Here is a 25,844-nt window from a genome sequence, read left to right as displayed (position 1 = left end):
CCAGTGGTGGTCCTCTATCTGGCATTTCCGAGATGACATCACGTAGTGTCTCGTGGTTCACTTGTACAGGTTCATTTAATTGCCGGAAATATTCAGTAAACACATGCGCAATATCACGCTGGTTCACAACTTGCTGGCCACTTTCAGAGATTAGTTCCCTGATCAATGTCCTGCGTCGTCGTCGGCGTTCATGTACTACGTGGTGCATGGAGGGGGTTTCGGCAGTAACTGTGTCCGCCAATCTCGCCCGGACCATTATACCTTCCATTCTTAGTTTCGTCAGCTGTAATAACTTGGCTTTTATCCTGCGCATGGCCGTGTGCCTTTCCGGCGATGGTTGTTGGTTCATCAGCTCCCTCAGGGCTGTAAAATAAAGATCAGCCGTCGTGAGGTTCCACTGCGATTTGTCCTGCCGTATCGTATCAACGTTCTCCGTAACGTTGGTTTTGCGCATCTGATCCACCACTGGAGAACCGAGGTGTATGCTCGTTGGCGGCGAACGCAGGTCTCCCAGGCTGCCTCTATCTACCGGCGATATTCAGTGTCACGTAAAAGTGCGTAGTTCATTTTCCAGTGACCCTTACTCCGCCATATCTTCTGACGCGTTAGTGAAATCGTACAGACGTACGCCATATGATCCGTAAAAGCCGCTGGCCAGATTTCGGCATCCAGTATCGCCGTCCGTAGAGCTCGTGTCACATACACTCTATCAAGTCTACTCGCGGAGTGTTCCGTTACAAACGTGTAACCCGGTCTGTCGCCATGCTGCAGTTCCCAGGTATCCAGAAGCGCCATTTCGGTGATCAACGCACGCAGTTCCATGCATGGCACATAACGAGGTACTTGGTCCTTTCTGTCGACGACACAATTAAAGTCGTCGCCAACTATACAGTTATCATAGCGTCCAGCGAACAACGGTGATATCTCTTCGGTGTAAATGGTCGCCCTTTCTCTTCGTTTTGTGGAGCCAGATGGCACGCATAAATTGATGAAACGAACGCCGTCGACAGTGATCGCTATGCCACGTGCCGAAGGGGGAGACATGACGTCCTCCAGTCCTATTCCTTCCCTGGTGAGAATCGCCACACCGCATCCACTTTCATCGTGCACTGAATAATGTGCCTCGTAGCCGTAGAACTCTGGCGGCCATGTGAAACGCACTTCTTGTAGGAGTACAATATCCACGTCCGCATTTGAATTTTAAGCGGTGTCCGAATGCCATTAATGTTTCTCGTTGCAATGCGGTACGCCTGACGTGTGTTCATCAGTTGGAGGGCGGTTTCATTAAGCGTCTATCTGCACCCCCGGCGCTCCTCACCACACTAAGTTGTTCAACAGTTCTCGACCCCTCTCGGCCTCTGGCAGGGCTATCCTCAATCGTCGCGTTCGTATTTTCATTCTGTTCCTGTTGGTCCATTTCTTGCGCCCAGTCCCCCAGAATATTTCCGGAACTGGTCGATGGATGGGAGGCAACGTTGTCACCGCTCTGATGATGGACAGTTGTCATCTCCACTTCTGCCTTCCAGTCACCAGAAGGAGAGTTCATGTTATCGTCGCTGTGTAATTCCTGCATCGTCATCTCGGTATCTGTTGAATCCATTGGTCTCAGGTCGATACTGTCGTTGTCGTCCACTGTCCCCTCGGGACTATGGCTATCGTCAGCAGAAGTCAGTCGACACTTCTTTCTTCTCTTCGGCGAACGCTGTTTCCGTTGCCTCGCTTCCGCATCGGCTGTTTGGGTTGCGTATCCTCCGTCTTGGTCCTGGCCTATCACGCTCTCGGTGGAAGCACTAGCAGCCACCACGGATGAGCCTGGAGCGGTCGTCAGCTGCATCTCTTGTATGGTGTCCTGTGTCTGCTGTGGTGGAACCGGTGGTCGGAGATCTAGTCCGTTGGTCTCCATGTTCTCTATAGAGGACAGCTGCTGGTGCCCATCGAAAATCTCCCTCACGTCGCCTCTCAGGGCTTCCACAAAGGTCAACGGTTAGACAGTCGTCTGTTGTGGCGCCTGAATGTCATGCCGTGGAGTTTGCACTAAACGTCGCTGGAGGCATTCCGAGCGGACGTGACCTTCTTTCCCGCACCTCGAGCAAGTGCGAGGTTGCCCATCTTAGATTATTATCGCTCGGCAACCTCCTATGAACAAATAAGAGGGGACGTGCTTTCGCAATTCTATCCGTATTTGTCTCACCCCATTTAAAACGGGGTAAGTGGTGAAACTCGTCCATTTTTCGGCCACATGGGATAGAAATGTACCGTATGGTCGAAAGGCGTCGGTAACAGGTTCAGACGGGACCTCAAACGGAAGTTCGAAAACTCGTATAGTGCGGATCCCCATTCCCGCGTGATCGACTGTAACCGCACCAACATTCCCGTCGGCATGACAGAAACCATACCCGTTCGGTGATCGTTGTAGAAGTCTTTCGCACGCTGCCTCGTCAACAAGCTTGACATAGACGACGCTTGAAACGATCGATAAATTGATTCCCACGATTTCCTGTAGATCGTTTTTTACCTCTTCTCTTAAGAAACGTTCAATCTCATGTACCTTTGGTCGTGTATAGTCGTTCGCAAAACTGAACTTCAAAGTCGTTTTTCTGTACGAGTGTGCCATCTCGTTCTAGACTCACAACACCGCACACGCGAAGCTGATTCGGCGTAAATAAATAGGCGCGCGCACCACAGAGCGGCCGGCAGGCAACACGGTCCGCAATGTGTCACTGCCGAAGGCAGACTGCCACTCAGCTACCGGAGGCGGACAATAGCTTAAATTAAACAGGTATATAATATACCATTCAAACTGGAGAATTATTTTACAGACACCATGTATATTGGTCCACAAAGTAGCCTCCAACACCGTCTTTTGACTTGCCAAGCAGTTGTAGATGTAAATGAATTGAGCAGTAAGAAATTTTCGGAACAGACACTCAAAGATGAATGGTGGGAATGTTAAAAAGTATGGAAATGAGAACGTGCAACGGGAAAGTGCATCTATTGTTTCGTCAGAGCGCGGGCGAGGTATTAAACAGGCGAGACGAGAGTGAGTGGGGCGTGGAACGCGCATTCTCGAGCGGAGAGTCGTGGAGCTGCCGGGCTCGTGTGGAGAGCGTCCACAGAGACGGGCGGAGTACTGGGGCGCTCGTTATTCACATGAAAGAAAGATGCGGCGCTGAAATATGCTCCCTCTGGACGCGCGCGCCATTACGGCGGCGAATGGGACGCGTCTCGCGCACGTGCGCACCACGTGGGGGTCAAGTCGGGTCGGCCTCATTCATCGCCTCCGGAGTGCCCAGAATCTTTCTGCCGCACGTGCAGCCGCTGCTAGCACAACGCGATGTGCCGCTTCAAACTTGTGAATGTATAGCTGTACCTGCAAATTAGTTGATTTCTGTTAGGACAGATGATGACACCGTATTCCTACTGCTGTATGGCACACAAAGCGGTTCAGATTTTAGTATGATTAAGATAATGAGATCGGTTGTAGGAGAACGACTCAGGCATCACTCGTTGGGGGTATATGTGATATTTACTGAAGTGATTACAAAATCCTGTCACATTTAAAAAAATCTGGCAGTATGTACACACTAACCAGTATGATGCGGGTCACTCCTATGGCCCGAGCGTATGTTCTGATTCGGTTGGGTAAGGTTTCATAAAAATTTTCTTCCTCTGTGGTAAGCTGGGCCACAAATTTGTAGCACGTCATTAAAGTTCTCGACACTTATTAAGACAGAGTTGACGTACCAGCTAAAGCGACTCACGTTCGCTCTGAGTGGGATCTCGGCGTGACACTGGCCGCAGGTTAATCATGCAGCCCGTTTTGTTACACAACCGCTCTATCTCTCCTGGCAGAAGACTTCGATTACCGACTTTTCAGTGGAGTTCACAGATAAATCGCATAAGGAGCCACAGTAGAGACAACTGTTAGGGTTTTCTCGTATGAAGCTGTTATCGGATTACGCTGACACTGTGAAAACAGCTCCTGAAAGGCTAAATTAATACGGTTCCAGAGGTTTGAAGATTCTCACACAACAGGAATGCACGGACAATGTTGTCATGCTTTCTAAACTGTCTGATCTTGCGCCTCGATCTAGTTTTGACTTCGAGGAGTACAGCACTACTGTTTCAGAAAATATTGCTGGCCATGCTCGCTAATACAGGGTGTCTCTCCTAGGAAACACCAGGCACATTTTCTCTGGTGTTTCAGCTGATACTTGCAATTTCGTCTTTGCAGTACGTAACTGGAATCTGCGCAAACGAGTATTCCTCACCCCGTCTTTCTAGCAACGTCCTGTGTCGACGGTAAGCGACGGTTTGTTTCGCGTTACAAACAAAATGGTTTTTAAAGCAAAATTTTAAGTACGCGTTCGATACAACAGTCGCAGATTAGTCTAAGGCGGTATTCTTCTTTTATCGATATGTATCGAGAGGGACAATAAACGCGAAGAATAACCAGTACTCCAAAAGAGAAAGCACTGTCCTGGCCTGTGTGAACTCTACCGCTAAGCAATCAGCGCTACAGTTTCTGTTGTGGATTGCTCTTTTTTCTTCGTGTTTTACTGTCCCTGTTGATATATGTCGGTAAAACATATATGGAACTAGACTAATTTGGGTGCACTCTATCGGCTGTCCATGTAAAATTGTGATTCAAAAACAATTTCGTTTGTTGTGAGAAAAAAGCCTATGCTTTCGGTTGTCACTGGGTGTTACATGAAACACTTGACGAGCAGTAATTGTTGGGGCTGACTTCAGCTAAGCAATGCAGAAACGAATTTGCAAATATCTACCGAAACACCAGGAAAAATAACGATTGACGACTCATAAGAGGACACCCGGTGTAGTGTCAATAGACACGGATTGTCAGTCACCGCTAGCATCTAGCAACTAGGGGAGGTCAACCCCAGTCTGCGAATCGAAATGAGTCGATAAGCTGTCGCCTTCAGTCCCTGTCTTCACCAGTTGCAGGCCAAGTGTCCACACCAGCTCTGAATTCTGCGGAGTTGGTCTCTGACACTTAGCAGATCAACTGCCAGCTTACTTCCGATCAAAAGTGGCCGTCTACTATGGTGTTCCATGGTTCAAGCCTGGACCATCAAGCTTGGCAGCCGTTGGGGGCAGGGCAGGGGTGTTTGGGGGAAGAGACCAAACAGCGAGGTCATCGGCCTCATCGGATTAGGGAAGGATGCGGAAGCAAGTCGGTCGTGCCCTTTCGAAGGAACCATCCCGGCGTTAGCCTGGAGCGATTTAGGGTAATCACGGGAAACCTAAATCAGGATGGCCAGACGCGGGATTGAACCGTCGTCCGCCCGAATGCGAGTCCAGTGTAAGTCAGCCGTCATTTGCGTATGGTGCAAACACTGTTGCTCATAGTTGCCCTGTTCGGGAAAATACACAAAGGGTGAGTGCACTGTTCTTTCTCTCTTTTTTGCCTGCAAGTGTCATATCAGTGGGTAATCAACCAGCTGCTTAACATGTTACTCATAATTGAAGTGCAGCAAGTAATCGAAGAAAACATTCTGAAAATGTTTAAGGGTATACAGAATGAGTTTTTCGATGAAAAAATAGATTTTTGGGTAAATGCTTTTTCGAAAAATTTAGACTCTCCAGTTTAATACCATGTATAAAATATGTGGATGACGTGAATAGAACAATTTTAAATAATTTTTAAAATAATTTCGACACACGATGTTCCACCTTGTATATGAGACGCGAAATATACCTTATATAGACAGCCTTGCCAGAGATGTAATTGAGCACAAGAGAGTTAGCTTTTCTGTTGGTACACTGCTAGACAGTGGACAATAGATTCTGCACCATTTGTATTGTTTCCTTTGTGAGTACATCCATGTCATTGTTATGAAATTCGTATGTGGAGAAGTCATTGGGTTTTCTTTCCTTCAACATGCCAATACCTAGTCTGAAGGTATTTAGAAAGCGTGTACATTGGCGCAAGAAAGTAAAGTGCACTAAAAATTCGTCTGATTCATCTTCATCAGTATCTGATGTCCCAGTAGCGACTAACCTCCACACTGGTAGTGATACATTGAGTGATGCTGCTGCCACTACACCGGAAAGGGCTTCAAGAAGAAAACTAGCTGGAATTGAAGAAGAATACTAGAAACTAAATGCTGGGACTACAAAATATGAGGTAATTAACGTCTCTTTATTATCAGACGTTTTAGAGAACAATGTGTGCTGCAAACAATGTGGAAAATGTGGTGTTTCATTGAAAACAAACTTACATGTAGGACTTGCTTGTGAATTACAGTTGATGTGCAGTTATTGCAAACACAGTGTTACTTTTTTAATTCCTCACATGTTACTGCAGATACAGGTAAACTATACGATATAAACATTAGACTGGTTTATGGATTACGGTGTATAGAAAAGGGCAGGGCTGCAGGTGCCATGTTGTGTGGTGTGATGAACCTCCCTCCTCCACCTTAAAAATTGAACAAACACACAATTGCAATAGGTTCTGCTGTAGATGATGTTGCACAGGAAAACATGAAAGATGCTGTTGAGGAAGCAGTTGTTGAAAATAATAATAGCAGAGATTTGTCCATAGCTTTTGATAGAAGCTGGTAGAAGAGAGGCCACACATCTATGAATGGTGTAGTAACAGCTACAAGTGTGGGCACTGGTAAGGTAGTTGATGTGGCAATACTTTCCAAGCATTGTAGATGCAAGGAGAAAATGAAAACTATACATGAAGAGGAGTGCATGGCAAATTACTATGGGTCAAGTGGTGGTATGGAAGTTGCTGGTGTAAGAAGTATTTATCAACGCTCAGTGAAATGGTACAACGTTAGATACATAAATTATCTTGGAGATGGTGACTCAAAGGCTTTCAAAGAAATTGAGGAACTGAGACCCTATGGTAACGATGTGAAAATTTCCAAACTGGAGTGTGTTGGCCATGTTCAGAAAAGGATGGGATCAAGACTTCGACAGCTCAAGGCTAGCATGAAAGGCAAGAAATTGAGCGATGGAAAAACCTTAGATGGGAAAAATAGACTGACAGATGCTACAATAGATCATATTCAGAAGTGCTATGGTCTAGCAATAAGACAGGATACAGCAGATGCAGAATTAATGAGAAGAGCAGATTGGGCTCTGTTTTTTCATACAGCTCCAAACAATGAGAATCCCTAACATGGGTTATGTCCAAAAGGAGACGATAGTTGGTGCAAGTACAACAGAGGCAAGGTTACTAAGAAACAATACAATCACCCTCATCACCTGCCACCTGCCATAATGGATGAAATAAAACCAATATTCCGAGACCTCGCAGATAATAGTCTACTAAAGAAATGTCTTCCTGGCCGGACTCAAAATCCAAATGAGTGTGTGAACCATGTGATATGGAATAGACTAGCTAAAACTGTGTTTCTGGGTATAAACACACTTCACTTTGGCGTTTATGATGCTGTTTCATCATTCAATCTGGACTAGGAACGGCTCAGGTCTTCAGATAATGCCATAAAAGTATATTCAAAGATAGCTAGACATCATAGCAGAGCCATCAAGAGGAAGCTGTTGGACGATTCTTATGATACAAGCTATGGAGCAGGCTTGTACTGAAGTGAAAACTTTGAAGCAAATTTCCTGTAACATTAGTTTTTTTGTGTATAAGGTACATTTTCTCAGGGCCTATTTATAGTAGAAAGATGAAATTTTCTGTAGTTGTTCCTTAAGACCTTCAAATATATCTGAATTAAAAGATATGTGGAATTATTTTGTATTAATGGATGTAAATTTTAAAATACTTGTTAAAATGTATAACTTTTTTTAACATTTACAAAAAATAAAATATCTGAAAAACTATACATTATTTTATCAAAATTAATAATTCAGCATGAAAGCAGAACATATCTCCGCGTTCTGTGAAAAAATCAAGAGTATTGTCCAAATTACAAATGAGAAAATATTCCTAACTTTTAGCTCAATTTAACATTGTAAGCATAGGGTGTTCCGTATACCCTTAAAAATGCACACTGATGATCCACAAGATTTTGACTACTGCTTGTATGGTGACTGATGTCACTGAGTGCGCGTGACGCAGTGTGAGAAGGATATGAGCGGAGCAGAGACGAACGGGGAATCATTCTAGTGACGGTAAGTGGCGAATGTGCGGACATTTGCCTACTTAAGCAACTTTGACAAAAGCCACATTGTTGTGGCCCAGTGACTGGGAACGAGTGTCTCGGAAGCGCCGAAGCTGTTCGACTGTTCGCGTGTTACTGTCGTGAGCATCTGTGGAATGTGGTTGAAGAGAGCTGAAACCACTGGTAGGCCACAAGAAATTGGACGTCCATACCTCATCACAGAACATGGGTAGGTACAGTGCTGCCGCCGCCACAAGTGTCTTGCCATTTAGTGCGCAGTGTTCAACACGGTGTTCCGTAACGACTCCAATGTGTTCCCATGAGACTCAACAAATATCTTCAATTATGATTACATCGAGATTGGACGGCGGATCAATGGAATCGTGCCGCCTGGTCGGGTGAATCCCATTTACTATTAAACCAGATAGATAGTCGTGTATATATATGCCATCATCCATGAAAACGGCTGCTAGAAACATGGAGCGCGCCATGGACCCAGGATGGGGGGAACAGTATTATATTACGGGGGACATTCACCTGCGCTTCCATGGGACCATGGATATTAACTGAATGCGCCATGGCAACTGTGGACTACGTGAACATTATTAGGGATCGCCTGTCAGCCCTATTGCGCTAGTATTAGTCTTAGGCACGGAAAGGGGAATTTTGTTAAAATTCGGTAAAGGCGTGGTTGGGCGATGAAGTTTTGGGCCGCTGGCAGTGTGTGGTAACAGTCGTCAGCGAGTAGCCCATGCAAAGTAAACATAGCGTGGCATATTGCACGTACAGTGTGTTGGGAGTGAAGCAACAGCGTAGCTGTAAGTCATTGCGACGTATGAGGCTTGGCAGTAGGGCAGAGCCGGGAGTGGCGATGTGTAAGTGGCTAACGTATGGGAGTTTACCCCTGCCATAGTTTCTGTCTCTCTCTGACACTGTGTCAGACGCGAGGGGAAAAGCCGTATAAATAGCCTGGCACTTTTAGTGGTGTGTCTCAGGTTAGTCGAGAGTCGGGTCGGACCTGTGCTGGTCTATACTTATAGGGGCCATTCTGGCAGCGATGTTGTAAATTTCTATGTAAACCTGTACTTTGTTTCTATGTATTTGTTCGTGCTGTATTACGCCTCCGGGGACACAACACTGGGGCAGGACATAATGACAGCCGGGTACTGCATGAAGGAGGGCAGTGACAGCAGCTTGCAGCAAATCCAGGACCTGCCACATTCACTTCCCACCTAGTGTACAAGGGTCTGGGCGACACATATGCTGCGGGAGGTGCGGCAGCGCTGCAACAGCGGTGGAGGCGGTGGTGGATGTTGCCATCTGGCAAGCTGTTGCACCACATCCAGGAGGGCGAAGGTTCGAGTGCGACTCTGTCCTGGGAGCAGCAGCGTCCGAGGGCCACGGGTGAATCATACAACCACCCACGGTCGGACAGAGCAGGCCAAACGGTGCCAAGGGCGGCGGGGCCCAGGGACTGTAACCGTCTCCAGAATCGCGAGCAGCAGCGCGGTGCTAGACGCGATGCATTGGCGAGCGGCGACCAGGGTGAGTGCGGCCGGCTTCTAGATGAGTGGGCTTGATGATGGAGCAGCGTCAGCATACCAGGAGTTGCTGAGCTGGCTGGACTCTTGGAACAGCGCTGTGGGTAGCAGTTCAAAACTTTGCTGCACTGTAAATTATGTGAACAAAATACCACTGTAACACTCTGCACTGTCAGTCGACGGTCTTGAATTTGCTCGGCCTCCTGACGAAATAAGGCGCGGAGGGTCCCAGCTTCAGCTCAGCCCTCAGGAGTCACGGGTTCGACTATCGACACCACGCAACAGCCCGTTACGCTTGATGTCTTCCTTAACAGTGATGGCATCTTCCAGTGGGATAACTGTCCGTGTCACAAGGACAGGACCATGCCAAAATGGTTTGTGGAGCATCAAAATGGCCTTAAAATTCGGCTTATCTGAGTCCAATGAAACCAAACTGAGGTGCACGAATTACGCAAGTTTTCTACCTGTGCGTAATCATCTGGTGCCACAAGCCTCTGCAAACCTATCACGTACTTTTCTAACCTATGGCACACGGAACCACTGCTGAATTGCATTCCGCAAGTGGACCACCACGTTTGAAAGTAGGAAGTCAATATGGTTTGCCTCATCAGTGTATGCTAGTTTGTGCCTGGTTGATAAAATAGTACGATTACTTACTCACTTGTAGGTTGTTTTGAGACGTGAAAAGTAAGTGATGAGTGGCCACTCAGGAGAGAAGTCGAAATACAACGAGAAGTTTTGTGACAGTGTTTCACTGAAGGGTCCTATAGCCATTTGAATTTGCGTTTCCATTTGTTTTGTTGTAATTATTGGATTTTGCTTCCACAATGTTGCAATTGAAGTCCATGGGGAGGGCAGGGCTTCGGCTACTTCACCTGCTTCCTCAGTAATTTCAGTTACCACTGACCTAGTTAACAGGTGCCGACAGTTTTGTTAAGAATAGACAGAAAAGACAGGAGGAAAATTAGGCTAGGAGGCTGTTGATCCCAGGGTAATTTCCTAGAGGGATAAATTTTTTACGAATTAAAATTTAATTATGGATAAGGAGGCGATGGAGAGATTAAGTAAGGTTAGTACCAGCACAAATGTGGATAATCGGAAGAAAGAAGTTATTGTTCGGCCTCTAAGTGATGTAGAAGTTAGCAAGATTGTGGAATTTAAGAAAAGTAAAGTGAGGCTACCAGATCGAGAATGTTGCGAAAATTTGGCTGCCTTAGTGCCCAGGCAAGTAGATATGAGCTTCACTGAGACGAGCGAGTGAATAGTAACAGATACTGTAATCCTGGACGTGTATCCACAAGGAAGTATATATGCCAATGAGTTTTGTGTCGCACGAAGCATACAGTAATAATGCAAAAGGCCCCAATCATCAATATCATCTGCCCAGACTTGTCTGAGGTTACGTCAGATGGCATCAGACCTCTCAGACCAGAGTTGCAGACGGTAATTTTGTTGCTGGCACTGTAAAAGATACACACGGAGCTATTGATGATGCTCATAATCCTGCAAGTGTTGTAGATAATCAGGTGATACAGACGCATTTGCCCATAAACAGTGCACCAGATTCGCTGCTACCAAATGGCTCTGAGCACTATGGGACTTAACATCTATGGTCATCAGTCCCCTAGAACTTAGAACTACTTAAGCCTAACTAACCTAAGGACAGCACACAACACCCAGCCATCACGAGGCAGAGAAAAAAATCCCTGACCCCGCCGGGAATCGAACCCGGGAACCCGGGCGTGGGAAGCGAGAACGCTACCGCACGACCACGAGATGCGGGCTTCGCTGCTATCCGTTACGGCGACAGTATCTCAGAAGGGGGGAATGAGGTGTGAGAAGACAGGGGAAAAGTGGTTGCTATACTAGGAATCGAGCCAAAAAATACTTCGAAGAATGTGCCCCTGAAGATTGGCAGGCTAATAAAGTTTGTGATTTATGCAACGTAATATGTGTTGGAAGTAAGAGGAAGCCGGCCGTTGTGGCCGAGCGGTTCTAGGCACTTCAGCCCAGAATCGCGCTGTTGCTATGTTCGCAGGTTCGAATCCTGCCTCGGGCATGGATATGTGTGATGTCCTTAGCTTACTTAGGCTTAAGTAGTTCTAAGTTTAGGGGACTGATGACCTCAGATGTTTAGTCCCGTAGTGCATAGAGCCATTTGAACCAATTTTGAAGTAAGAGGAAGCGCCATGCAAAAGTAGAGTTTCAGCAGCGACCAGTGGAACTCAGAGCGTTGTTCTGATTGAGGAATCTCTTGCCAGTGAGGTTCCGCCGCAAGATTCATCTCTCACAAAGGAAGAACCGGCTAAACTGCGTGGAAAGGCACCAAGACTCAGTTCGCGCGAAACCCCATGGAAACATAGCTTTGGAAAATGGAGTCAAGCTGTAATTAGCATTAATGTAAGGGAAATAAGTGAGATTACGCCTACTACCATTTGTGATTATGTCGTCAGCATAGTTCCGAGTGTGAATTTTCTGGGAAACGTAAGAGAAAGTTTTGTTTTAAAGAAGAGTGCCAAAGGTTGTAACAAAATAGTGAGTCAATGGATACACGGAAGGAAATGCAAACCAGAAGGGATCAACTGAGCAGGATCATTTTCTGACAAAAGCTGAATTCTTAAGGAATTTGTTAAGAGGGAAAAGTAGAGCAATGTTATTTTAATAGTTTTTGAGCCGTGGCGCGGCTGGCGCCAGTGTTCTCGCACTTAGAATGCCATCGCTGCCATCGATTATAGCGTCACCATCTTTGCCTTCCGCGATTCAGGCCGGTGGTCGGGTGGTTAACGGAGAGTGACCAGGGACAGCGTAGTGGATTCGCAGGGTCGGAGGTGGCTTGTTGACGTTTAGCGTGAGGCCTGTGGTACGACGCCTGTACGCTATGGGCAGGGTCAGCGAGAGATCCCGGCAGTGACTTAGTGGGACGTCTGGTTTGGTATCGCAGCGGTGCACTGTTGTGTTTTGGGGTTTTTCTGCTGCGAGGACATGTATAGGTTCTTGTTACTGGCCATTGAAATTGAGATGTGTCTATGGCTCACCGCTGTTACTTGTGAAAACGCTTTGTCTGCCTTGTGTCTCTGCAGGAAATTATGTGAAGTAAATAGCAGATACCACGGCGACGTCTGGCTCTCACGCGTTGTTGAATATATTTCGGAATTACTGAATGGTGAAGATATCCCACGTGTAAAGCAAATGAAGCCATTTGCGCCATACTGAGGTACTGTTTTATTCTGCTTGAATCTGTGTCAGTTATATGTGCATTTACATGCTCTTCTTTAGTTGCAGATGTTATAGAAGTGTGTAAACAGAGAGCTGTGTGGAAAGTTGAAACCCTTCCAATAAGTGAATACACTCGAACTCTGTATTACTAAAGGTGCATTTCGATACCAGCACCTACCTTGCGGCCGCCCAGAGTGGCCGAGCGGTTAAAGGCGCTACAGTCTGGAACCGCACGACCGCTACGGTCGCAGATTCGAATCCTGCCTCGGGCATGGATGTGTGTGATGTCCTTAGGTTAGTTAGGTTTAAGTAGTTCTAAGTTCTAGGGGACTTATGACCACAGCAGTTGAGTCCCATAGTGCTCAGAGCCATTTGAACCAACCTACCTTGCGTAATAAGTGTTATTCGGAGGTTTTCATGGTACTGTAAGTAATTATTATACACAAAATTGTTTATTATGATTATACTAAGTTGGAGATGTGAGGCCGGTTGTGTGCCGCTGTAAATTACTATTGTCTCCTCTGTGTGGCAGCCTAGCATTGTCGGTGTCTTCAGCCATTATTTATGTCATATTTCGAGTTTTGTATTCGCGGGTTTGCTTATGCTGACACTGTTGAGTGTAAGACCTATAAACAGGCAAGTCAAGCTGAGTATTCTATGAGATCAAGACGATATTCTATTACGTGGTACCTTAGTTTCTTGTAGGTAAGAAGTATTTTACGTGTTATTAATATTCTGCTGTTTGCTTTTTCTAAAGAGGAGCTAAGTCTGTGAAGTAGTCGTTTATATTTTATTAGTGTGTTGTGCTTTTCATTTGTTGATTGTTTTTTTAAGAAGCTGCAAATTACTCTGTGTATGTTGCAGGTAGCTGAAACTGACGTGTTCACGGGGGGCGTGTCCTGACGGGGTTGACAGTGGCCCTTTTTACTACGGCACATCCGGCTACCCTCCTTCAGCACATTTGTCTCGCTTATATCGTTACTACGTTTGTAGAGTGGAATTCGGGCTTACTGTAATCACCTTATATGTTGAAGTTAAGTATCCCTTTACCAGAGCGCGAACCTATGTGGATACAGTCGTATCCTCATCTGTAAAGACTGATAGTGTTATTCATTTGTTCTCTTCACATGTAAGATTATTTGTCTTGTTATATTTAATGTCAATAAAATGTAAGTGTTAGTGAGGTCCGAATTGGGACGTTGTAGTCTCTTTTTTTGGAAACAAATTTAAGTGATTTTATTCCTTGTTTTAAGTAGCCTTTAGATGCGTACATTTTGCCTCCATGTTTGGTGTTTTCATGGCTTCCACGTTAATTGAAATTGCAATAAAGGTAAATTTGGCAACGGAGGGTTTCGTGTATTTATTAGTTGCTAAGTGGATCCTAAGTGCAGGAACCCTACCAGTTTTCTTATGAGACGATGCACTGTAGTAATAGATATGTGTGCCAAGCAAAGGAAGTTCATGGAGCTGATTACAACGCAAGAAGTTCGTGTTGCGATGGAAAAATGTTACAGCATGTGTAGCAATACCATAAAGATCGCCGCAACCAAGCCTTAATGGTGAATGTCTACATTCAGGGTACCGTTATGCTTCTGACTCTACTTTGTGCAACCTTCGGACTGAAAACCGCCCACCCACCTGGTCTCCCAGCGCATCTGTTAGCGTTCAGATGGGTTAATCTTAGTAAACAACCAACAGCTATTGTCGTTTGCGCTAGATTAATGTACGGAGAGATAAAACGTATTCTAGTTTTATGTCATAATGTGAAATGTGTTTTCGAGTCCATCCCAAGAGTTGTACACAGTCTACGATCTGACGAACTAGATTCAATGAGTAGGCGATGCATGTTGCGCCACCATTCTGCGTCTCCTAGCAGAAAATTCGGAAGCCACAGTACAGTAACCAGTTAGAAGGTCTCACTTAAGACACAATAAGCGGATTACGCTGAAATGTAGTAATTGTTTCTGCAAGGCTAAATTTGTATGCACTGTGAAGTTGCTGACACAACAGGAAAGCTGGGGGCATGACGTCGCGCTCGCAAAACACGGTAACACCTTGCACCTCGATTTTGTTGCAACTCAAGAGTGCGCAAGTGCTACTGTTTTAGTATCAATAGGAGGGCAGGCACGCACCTATACTACCACGGGCATCGTCAGTTAGCACCAGCAACAAGCAACGAGGGGAGGTCTATGCCAGTCTACGCAATGAAATGTTCGAGCGAGCTGCCATCGCCACTGTATTCACTATCTGCGGGCTTGCTGTCTGCACTAAATCTATATGCTGTTGATTTGGTGCCCACCAACCGGTGGGCCACCTGCTGGCTAACTACCGACCACCGCTGTCTGCCTTTTCTGGAAGTCCAGGGTTGAAGCTTGGACCATCCAGGTGCCCAGACTGTGCGGGAAACGCTGTCACCTGAGCCATCTAGCTCCGCGGACGTCATCGCCTTTGCGGGTAAACACTGCGAGGGAAACACTATTTAGGACCGTCAATGCCTTTGCCAGCACAAGACACTGCTATGGGCTGCCATCGACCTTACTGGGGCTACACTTCGATTCTGCACACCCTGCTGTGTCTTGCGCTAAGCTTGGTATTCGTTCCATCTGTCATGGCTGTCTACGCTGGCCGCTATTTTCTGCCCTCTACGGGACATGTGTCGTCACCGTGATCGCTGCAGTGCTGACTGCTTCACCTTGCCCGGTTGCCGCTCGCTGGCTAAGACAACGCGCCATTGCTGAATTAAGCACACTTCACTGGACAAGTGCAGCTCACGACGTGGGGTGGTTAGCCGCTGTTGATGAATTTAGACATAGAATGGGAAGAATGTTAGCTGTTTTATGATGGGATGTCGGGCATCACCTGGTATCTATCCACCACACTACTGCAGCCATACATGGGGCATTTAACTGCAGACCTTCCCGAGAAGTAGCAGCGTACCAGTACCACACACTGTGGAGGTCATCCCTCTTCGACCTCAACAGCTTATAAAGAGATGTACAATGTGTTTACGAGCATCACTCTGTTGAAAAATGGCAGCAGGTCAATTTCACATGAGAGGTAACACATGATGAAGCAGGGTCATATACCACTGTGCTCTGAGAGTTCCTCAATGACCAGCAGCTGTAACCTCATATCGCACCCAGAGTCCCTAGCAACTATGACACAAGGAGTAACATTGCTGTACCTCTTCCAATCCATCTGTGGAATGAATCAGCAAAGCAGTGTTGAATGGTATTAGCTGAAAACAGTTTTGGTTGCAATTTTAGTTTTCTTATTTATCAACTACGCGTTTCACCGTTTTTAGGCATCTTTACGCTGACCTTAATTTGGTATTTCTTAGGACGATCCATTAGATTGTGTAGCTAAAGTGCATCGTCGAGTACATCACGCCAACATGGCCTTCGTTAACATCACGAAATACTTTCTAGATGTACGTGAGTGACTCAAAACCTGCATGAAGTGTTCACGTTCAACATGAGCCAATAATGTATTAAGATGGGTCTTAAGTAGTTAGCATAATGCACCACAGCGTCGTGTGCTAGTACTGACGCCTAATACAGAATCACATTAGATCAAATGGGGTGATTCTTTATTATGCTGAACTTACTGAGGTTAATTCCTATATATTTGCTCTACCCGTATGTCACCTTATATCTTGTGTAACTGAAGTGACTTACTTACGCTATAGCCTCCTGAGTTACCACTATTCTGGTTCTTACTTGTTTCAGTAACTAAATTCCTTGCTTAAGGTATTCTTTATTCGCCAGGATCACTGGGTAGTCAGCATATAGCAAGTTATTTAAAAGAGTCCTCCTGTCTGGGAATTACCTTTTTGAAATTCTGTTTTCCATATTAGGATTATTTTATGTATGTACATATAAAACAGCCGGCCGGACTGATCGTGCGGTTCTAGGCGCTACAGTCTGGAGCAGAGCGACCGCTACGGTCGCAGGTTCGAATCCTGCCTCGGGCATGGATGTGTGTGATGCCATTAGGTTAGTTAGGTTTAATTAGTTCTAAGTTCTAGGCGACTGATGACCTCAGAAGTTAAGTCACATAGTACTCAGAAAACTCAAAAAATTACATATAAAACAAAGTTAGTTGGTATCTTGTTAGTTATTTTTACATTGACATCTTGGGTGCTAGTGGTGTTGTAATACAAGCTTCTTATTGTATCTATTTGGTGATTACGATATCCACTATTCGTATCTTTCAAAGTTACTCACTATTGACATTATCAAAAGCTTTCTTCGATAAAAGTAATATGTGTTTCTTTATTACATTTTCTACGTTTTTGTATTATCTGCTGTAACATAAATAGTGCGTCTATCGTAAAGCGTCCTTTCCTAAAAACCCTTTTGCTCCTCATGAAGTACTGCTTCAATTATGTTTGTAAGTCGTGTGTTTAACATCTCAGCACAAATCTTGCATACTCAGTTCGGCAACGTAAGCCTCTTTAGTAACTACATAGGCTTTTCCCTCCTTTTTTTTAAAAAAATATTGTCACTCTAGCCGTCTTCCAATCTTTGGGGATAGTTCTGCTCTTCCAAAGTTAGTTTAAGACATGTATCAGTCGTAGATGTATCCTCATTCCTCCATAATTCAGCAATTCAATTTTGATAACATTTCTTCCTGTCGCTTTTCTGATCTTAAGTGAAGTTAAGACAGATGTTATTTCGTGTGATTCTATTTAATTTAATTCAATGGCTTCTCATCTATTGTTTTAATTCAGTTTCTCGTGTTGTATATCATACAACAATACTTTGTAATAATTTATACCGTTCTTTTTTAGCATATTTGATTTGTATCTCCACTTCTTCTGTTGTGTTTAAAGATTTTAAAACCTTTTAGGCAGTTCTTGATATTAGAAATAAATCTATCCGAATGTCCTGACGTGCTTTCCCTACTACACATTTAGCAATATTTCTTCTCTCCTTATTGGATAGCATCTTTTCAGCACATTTTCTATATGCACCCTTTTTTTCTTCAACAACATTCCTTATATCCTCATAATTTTCTTTTCTGTGATTGTTACAGCATCGATATCCGTGTCTTTTCTACCTCGTTTAGCGAAATTCTTCTGACTTGCCATGATTGTACTTTAATATATTCGTTGATCTACTTGCGATTATTGTCTTTTCATCTTTGCCAATGACCTTTGAGACAGTTCTGTTTCCTGGGCTCCTTGTGGTAGTAGGAGTAGTGTGTGCTTTCCAAGAGTTGGTTACCAGCCATCTGCTCAAAACCCTTTCTAGGACGGTCCAGGGATATCTGTCTAGATTATCTCCCATGGCCGATATGTTCTGCTTACTTAAAGGCGCCGGAAAACTCGCTATCCATCCTCTCCCGTTGTCAACACAACGTGCAGCCACTGTAAGCTATGCACTGAGCAAGGGTCAGGCGACTCATGTCCTGCTGGACGTGGGAGTTCTGTTTTCTGGCAGAGCTGCCCAGAATTCTTCAACGTCTGGTTCATTCTTCAAATGTTAGTGTATATTTGCTTGGAGAAATCACAATGAAATTCACATTTAGAAATAAAGTAGTATCTTGCTGCAGGCTGTTTTATAAACTTTTCTGTATGAAACTGTTAATGCAATAAGGCTACGCTAACACCATCCAGTAAGGTGGATACTCAAGGCACAAATAAATATGATTTGTTAATTCGGACTAAGAGTAAATGATCTGTACTGAAGTTGTTCTGAAATACTTTCCAAGTTATTGAGTTGCTTCATACCTCACAGCGTGAAGCATACCGAAGACTTTAGCGTCAGCTGTAATGAGTAAAGCGAGTGCTACCTTTGTTGTAAAATGGTTCCTGTGGGCTTTGGATATTAATAGGAGCGTTGCAGTTAGTCGTAAGGACTTGGAGAGCGAGTATCGTTTCAATCTCGAAGTGTTAACACCTCTCACCGCTTCGTCTGTCCCTCAGTGCTGTAGACGTGTTGACGTGGGATCTCTGTCCCTTCCACAAAGTGCTCCTGGCGTGGTCGCCGCCTTGACCCACACGTGTTCGTTTTACACATGTGCCCACCCAGTTACGTTTCAGCTCTTGGTGTGTTAATGCACAGCAGTCAAGTCGAGCTTTTCCGCATTCGGCGAGCTCCGTTAGGGTCCTCGTTTCTGTTGATTGCCAGTTGTGGTCATGTTTTTATGATTTCGTATTCGGTTTCGATTGAGACTGATTATCGTGAATAAACAGGCAAGCCACCGCCATTTTACAGAAAAGAAAATCTTGGAAAGTCTTCCTTGATAGCAACAACTCTCCGACACGACCTCAAAACAACAGCCCTGAGCTGTATACATAGAGTACGAAAAACCAGCTGTATCTACGTGACACGGAAATTCTTTGGAACAATCGGAAGTGAGAGCGAAATGTTTGCAACAGGAGCACATTTCAGGGACACGTCTAAATTGAACGAAAGTGATTTTTATCCATTTATGAATTTGTTTCAGTATACAGCATTGGGACACAAAGGTGGATTTGGGATAGAGTTTGGCAATCTACCACTGCTCCTGATACTTTATACGAAACTATCTGATGAAATCTGTACCAAGTTCAAGCAACAACAAAAAAATGGCTCTGAGCACTATGCGACTTAACATCTGAGGTCATCAGTCGCCTAGAACTTAGAACTAATTAAACCTAACTAACCTAAGGACTTCACACACATCCATGCTCGAGGTAGGATTCGAACCCACGACCGTAGAGGTGGCGCGGTTCCAGACTGTAGCGCCTAGAACCGCTCGGCCACCCCGGCCGGCTTCAAGCAACAAATTTTATTCATACATCAAATAAAAACGACACGCTCAGGTATTCCTTGACTATGAGATGAAAGAAAATGGATTTGAGAAACTGCAACCCTTCGTTGCTATTTGTATGCTGAAAGCTTCTATGAAAAAGATTTAAATTATCTAACCGTACAAAGGTTGGTCTGAGCTGACTGATAGTCGTTGTCTTCACTGAGAGCTCACCTTTACTTGTCGAACAGCTCACAGCTCTTTCCTCCACCGTTCGCACATCAACTGTCGCTTGACTTTATTATAGGGCTCAGGGAGGGGGGGGGGGGGGGGAGGAGGGAGGGAGGGAGCTGCCAGCCACAGTGTTCAGCATTTTCTATGACCGTTTCCGTTGAGGTGTTACCTCAGATCATTATAATTACTATTTTTTCGTGAGTCGGCAGTCTTCTGACTGGTTCAGTGCGGCTCGACAGGAATTACTCTCTTGTACCTACCCTTCGTCTCAGAGTAGAACTTCCACAATACGTCCTCAACTATTTGTTCGTTGTTTTCCTATCACAGCCCTCCACTACAATGCTTACTCTTTACAGCTCCCGACTGTTCCATCAAAGCTATTCCCTAATGTCTAAACACAACTCCTAAGACCCTGTGCATTCGCAGAGTCAGTTTTTTCCAAACACCCCCTTCTTCTCCGATTTTTCAGAGAACCACCTCACTTTGTCATTCAACCCAGTTTTAAACATCCTTCTGTAGAACTGCTTTTCAAAAACTCCTATTCTCATCTTTGACGGCTCCCTCACAGTCCATTATTAACAACCATACAATGCTACACTGCAGACGTACTACCTTAGGAACTTCTTCCTCAAAGTAAGGCTGTTTCTCGATGCTAGTAGACTTCTCCTCACCAAGGGAAGCTCGCTTCATCTGTCCCGTGATTTCGCGACACAGGGAATGTTCCGCCCCGACTCAGCAAGTAAGGCCAAAGCTGTGGCATTTTCTCGTCCTTCCGGGACAACGGCTGGTATGAAGAGCGAAGCTTGCGCTACCGCCACAGTTAACAACTTGGCGGCCACGATGAGAGAAGGGTAGTCTTGCTGGGAAGCACAGGCTCAGGCTAGACTGGAAACGTAATGCCTGTGGAGGTGAGTGGCACCTGGAGACTGGTGACAGCCAGAGAGCCGCGAAGAACATGGAAAGAGTGGCACGCATGGTCCCCTTCTGGTTCCAATGAAGACAGTGCCTGGAGTGCTTGGCCGTGATTGCGACAAGTATTGTGTGCCCTGTACAGGGGACCGCTCAAGGGAGCTTCCAGGTCTTGGAGTGAGAGAGTCGCAGTACCTGATAATACATGGACTACGTGGCATGACACGGTCGCTTTAGTCACTTGTGCGCTACTCGTATTTTGAAACATTGAGCATAACTTGTCACTACTGACCTACTGGAGACGTTCTGTATTGGTTATCGCGTATTGTATTTATATTACTAACGAACCCAAAAATGATCCACAATGGACAAATATATATGTGATATACATTACTGGCCATTAAAATTGCCACACCAGGATGATATCCAGATGATAAACGGGTATTCATTTGACAAATATATTGTATTAGAACTGACATGTGATTACATTTTCACGCAAATTGCGTGCATAGATCCTGAGAAATCAGTACCCAGAACAACCACCTCCGGCCGTAATAACGGCCTTGAACGGCTGGGCATTGAGTCAAACAGAGCTTGGATGGCGTGTACAGGTACAGCTGCCCATGCACCTTCTACACTATACCACAGTTCATCAAGAGTAGTGACTGGCGTATTGTGACAAGCCAGTTGCTCTGCAACCATTGACCAGACGTTTCCAATTGGTGAGAGATCTGGAGAATGTGCCCTGTTATTTTGGGCTCAAGGTAGGAGAAATCCTTAAGTCGTCTACTTTGTAGTCACCAGTTTTGATGCTACGTTTATTATTAACTTCATTTTCTGTATCCAGAAAGGCCCGTACAGGTCCGGCAGACTGCGGCCGTGCGTTATCCCGCTGAAAAGTAGGGTTTCGCAGGGATCGAATGAAGGGAAGAGCCACGGGTCGTAACACATCTGAAATGTAACGTCTACTGGTCAAAGTGCCGTCAATGTGAACAAGAGGTGACTGAGACGTGTAACCAGTGGCAGCCGATATCATCACGCAGGGTGATACGCCAGCATGGCGATGACGAATTTACGCTTCCAATGTGTGTTCACCGCGATGTCGCCAAACACGGATGCGACCATCATGATGCTGTTAACAGAACCTGGATTCATAGGAAAAAATGACGTTTTGCCATTTGTGCACCCAGTTCGTCGTTAAGTACACCGTCGCAGGCGCTCCTGTCTGTGATTCAGCGTCAAGGGTAACCGTAGCAATGGTCTCCGAGCTGATAGTCCATGCTGCTGCAAACATCGTCGAACTGTTCGTGCAGATGGTTGTTGTCTTGCAAACGTCTCCATCTGTTGACTCAGGGATCGAGACGTGGCTGCACGATCCGTTACAGCCATGTGGATAAGATGCCTGTCATCTCGACTGCTAGTGATACGAGGCCGTTGGGATCGAGCACGGCGTTCCGTATTACCCTGCTGAACCCACCGATTCCATATTCTGCTAACAGTAATTGGATTGCGAGCAGCAGTGTCGCGATACGATAAACCGCAATAGCGATAGGCTACAATCCGACCTTTATCAAAGTCGGAAACGTGATGGTACGCATTTCTCCTCCTTACACGAGGCATCACAACAACGTTTCACCAGGCAACGCCGGTCAACTGCTGTTTGTGTATGAGAAATCGGTTGGAAGCTTTCCTCATGTCAGCACGTTGTAGGTGTCACCACCGGCGCCAACCTTGTGTGAATGCTCTGAAAACTAATCAATTGCATGTCACAGTATCTTCTTACTGTCGGTTAAATTTCGCGTCTGTAGCACGTTATTTTCTTGGTGTAGCAATTTTAATGGCCAGTAGTGTAGATACCCGTCAAAATCTCTTTCTTCTCTCTCTCCACTCTCTCTGTCCATCTCCTTTTCTTCCTCCCCAGTCCTCTCCACATCCTCCTGTTCACCCTTTTATGGGAGAAACAACTTGTCTAGTGGAGTAAATGTCCCTCTGCTGTAGTTAAAAATAACGGTGAGAAGGAAAATGGCACCTCACATTTTCGCAGAACACCCTTTTCTCTCTCGCAGTCGGTTTTGACAGAGAAGCTGTTATCCAAATTCATTTTAGGGTTCACTGTTATACATATTACAAATGAGGGATAGAACCTGAGGGTGGGCTGTCAAGGGGAGTCCTCTAGATACTTTAAAACCTCATTGCTATAGTTATTACAAATGAGGGATAAAACCCGAGGGTGGGCAATCTAGGGGAGTCCTCTAGATATTTTAAAACCTCATTGCTATAGTTTCACTGTTATACATATTATAAATGAAACGCTTTCCCTCGTTCAATATTAAATATCCAATATATACGCAGCCTATGCCCGTCCAGACGCTTATCAGAGTAATGTTAAAAAAATCTTCATGAAATTCGATCACGCGCTCTTCGAGACTTTTCGTAACTACGCTCAACAGCGAGGTTTGACGAGAATTCTGACAACTACATTTGGAAATCCTTATTTTCATATACTAGTATAGATTTATTCTGTGTATTTTAGTTTTTCGTTGTGATATTATCTTGTGGCTCTTAAGGGTTTTAGTGTCACCCTGTTTATTTTTCTCTCATTCGAGTTTCTTATATTGTTAAGCCACGAAACAATTGTGGATTCTCTAGGGTACGTATGAGTGTGAACCAGTTATACTGTTAATAAACTATGAGTACTCTTTTGTCTCACTGAACATTTTTTAGTGGTATTATTTTGTATATCGTTATTACTGAATGAGAATGATTAAGGTTTATCTCATAGTTCTTGTGCTCTTTTAAACTATCACCAGTGGAAGCCTTTTACTTAGTACTTTAGTGGTATAGTTCCGTAATAATACTGTTAAATAGTTTCACCGCTAATGTACAACTGCGCATTCGTAGCCATCGGCCACTGCCGCTTCATTGCTAATTGGTTGGTAAACTCCGCTGTATCATTTACACGTCCTCCTTGCTTTCTGTGTGCCCTGTCATTTTGGGCTCAAGGTAGGAGATATCCTTAAGTCGTCTGCTTTGTAGTCACCAGTTTTGATGCTACGTTTACTATTAACATCATTTCAGCATCTCCTCACTGGTTTCGTCTTTCTCCGGTTTACTCCCAGTCCACACACTACACTCAAATTATTTTCATGGTAATGCTTCAGAGACAATAACCTCTAACTGAAATACACAGAAGCAAACTTATCATGATCCAGGAACACCAACAATACGAATATGTTAGAGAATCTATAGGGAAGATTTATGCATTGTCGGAAAATACACATTTTTTTGAAAGACAGTCGCGATTGTTAGTTTCCGTTGGTACTCCGTCCTGGCTACTTCCATTTGGGAACTCTTTTGTTTCTATTAAAGGAGTAGATAGTCTCCTCAAATAAAAACGAATTCAGATGCGTATATTATGGAATTTATTGGCGACAGAGATTTGCTAATGCCGTTGAGGGAAAGTGGACTTAAATAGCACGTGAATAATTAAGAGGTAGTAACAAACACGGCAGAGGAACTTAAATGTTTCGCTATATATGGCTATTAAGTCACTGTGCAAGCACTACACGGAACGACGAATTCTTTTATACCAATTTGAATTATTCCTGACCGACGCACTTTCTGTATTGTAGCAGCATATCACTTTCTGTATGTTATTTATAAAGCGAAATACAGCAGTCTAAATATTTTATGCGTTAGAAAACTGATTTCGAAAGCACTGCTCTGCACTGAGTGGCAGCACAGTTTACTGTTAGTCCTGAAAAACAAAACATTAAACAGTCGACTGCGTTCCATCTGGCGCCTTGTGAAGTTACTTATGCACTGTATGTACATTTCTCAACAATGTTTTGCACCTCCCTTGTTACCTGACTGTGGAGTGCAGTTCTGTGCGACATTGCCGATTGTCTACGGTGCTCAGTCCGTCAACGCGTCCATTTCAAGCATGCGGCATGTTGTGTTGGCTGAAGAGCCAACACTGTGTTACTAGAGGAGGCCGAAATGCACGCGTTTTAGCTCATGCAGGCTGGCGTGAGGAGGAAAGAACTATACTGACGTAAGGTCTGGAACATGACACGGAATTAGAATTCAGAATGCGGACGTAATAAGTTTGATATGTCGCTCTTGGCGGTGCATAAGTAACAATATTATCTGTTCAGAAGACTTTACTAGGTCGTAGCAAATGACGTAGCTGAAGGCTATGCTAAACTGTCGTCTCGGCAAATTAGAGCGTATGTAGTGAACCATCGCTAGCAAAGTCGGCTGTACAACTGGGGCGAGTGCTAGGGAGTCTCAGTAGATTAGACCTGCCGTGTGGCGGCGCTCGGTCTGCAATCACTGATAGTAGCAACACGCGGGTCCCACGTATACTAGCGGGGCCGATTTAAAGGCTACCACCTAGCAAGTGTGGTGTCTGACGGTGACACGACATTCCTCCCCCGCTAATCGGCGAACGGTTGTGGCATAAGGCCTCCGCCCGCCGTGGGGAAGACCCCATATTGACGTATGCGACGAGGTGGGGAGCCTAACAACAGGCGAGGCTGTGCCACCCGCACCCTGCCATTCGGACCGCACGGAGCTAGGAAACGCCTGAAAACCTACTCCAGGGTGCACGCCAGCATGCGGTGTATGCGCCCATAGAGAGACAGGAGGGGCCGAAGGGTCGACCTCCATCGGGCCGGGGCACCCAACGGGCGAAGACGACATATGGTACGGAGCGGGCAAGAGTTCCATGTCGGAGGACAACTGTTCACGGGAAGCGATCGGCGGCACGTGACCCAGGGAGGCGCCTGGCGGCTGCAGCGATGCGTCCACTGCGGGCGTCACCGGCTGGAGAACAGGCGGCGGCGGCGGCGCGTTACCATGGGGCAATATGGAAGGCAACGTCGGTAACACCTGGGGCTGAGGTGAGCCAGTAGATGGGTCCCAGGGGCGCTGACTGGACGGCACCATCGCTGAAAGCAGACGGGGAGCGGCAGATCCCGTGCAACGACAGAGGCGCAGCTGATTGAGATACTGGCGCACCTCTCCAGAGGCTCCCAAAACCAGATACATAGCGCCTCCGAGGCAGCGAAGAATGCGCCCTTCGAGCCAACGCCTT

The sequence above is a fragment of the Schistocerca americana genome, chromosome 1 (assembly GCF_021461395.2).
Source record: "Schistocerca americana isolate TAMUIC-IGC-003095 chromosome 1, iqSchAmer2.1, whole genome shotgun sequence".
Taxonomy (NCBI): Eukaryota; Metazoa; Arthropoda; class Insecta; order Orthoptera; family Acrididae; genus Schistocerca; species Schistocerca americana.
Note: the sequence above shows the minus strand (reverse complement) of the source record.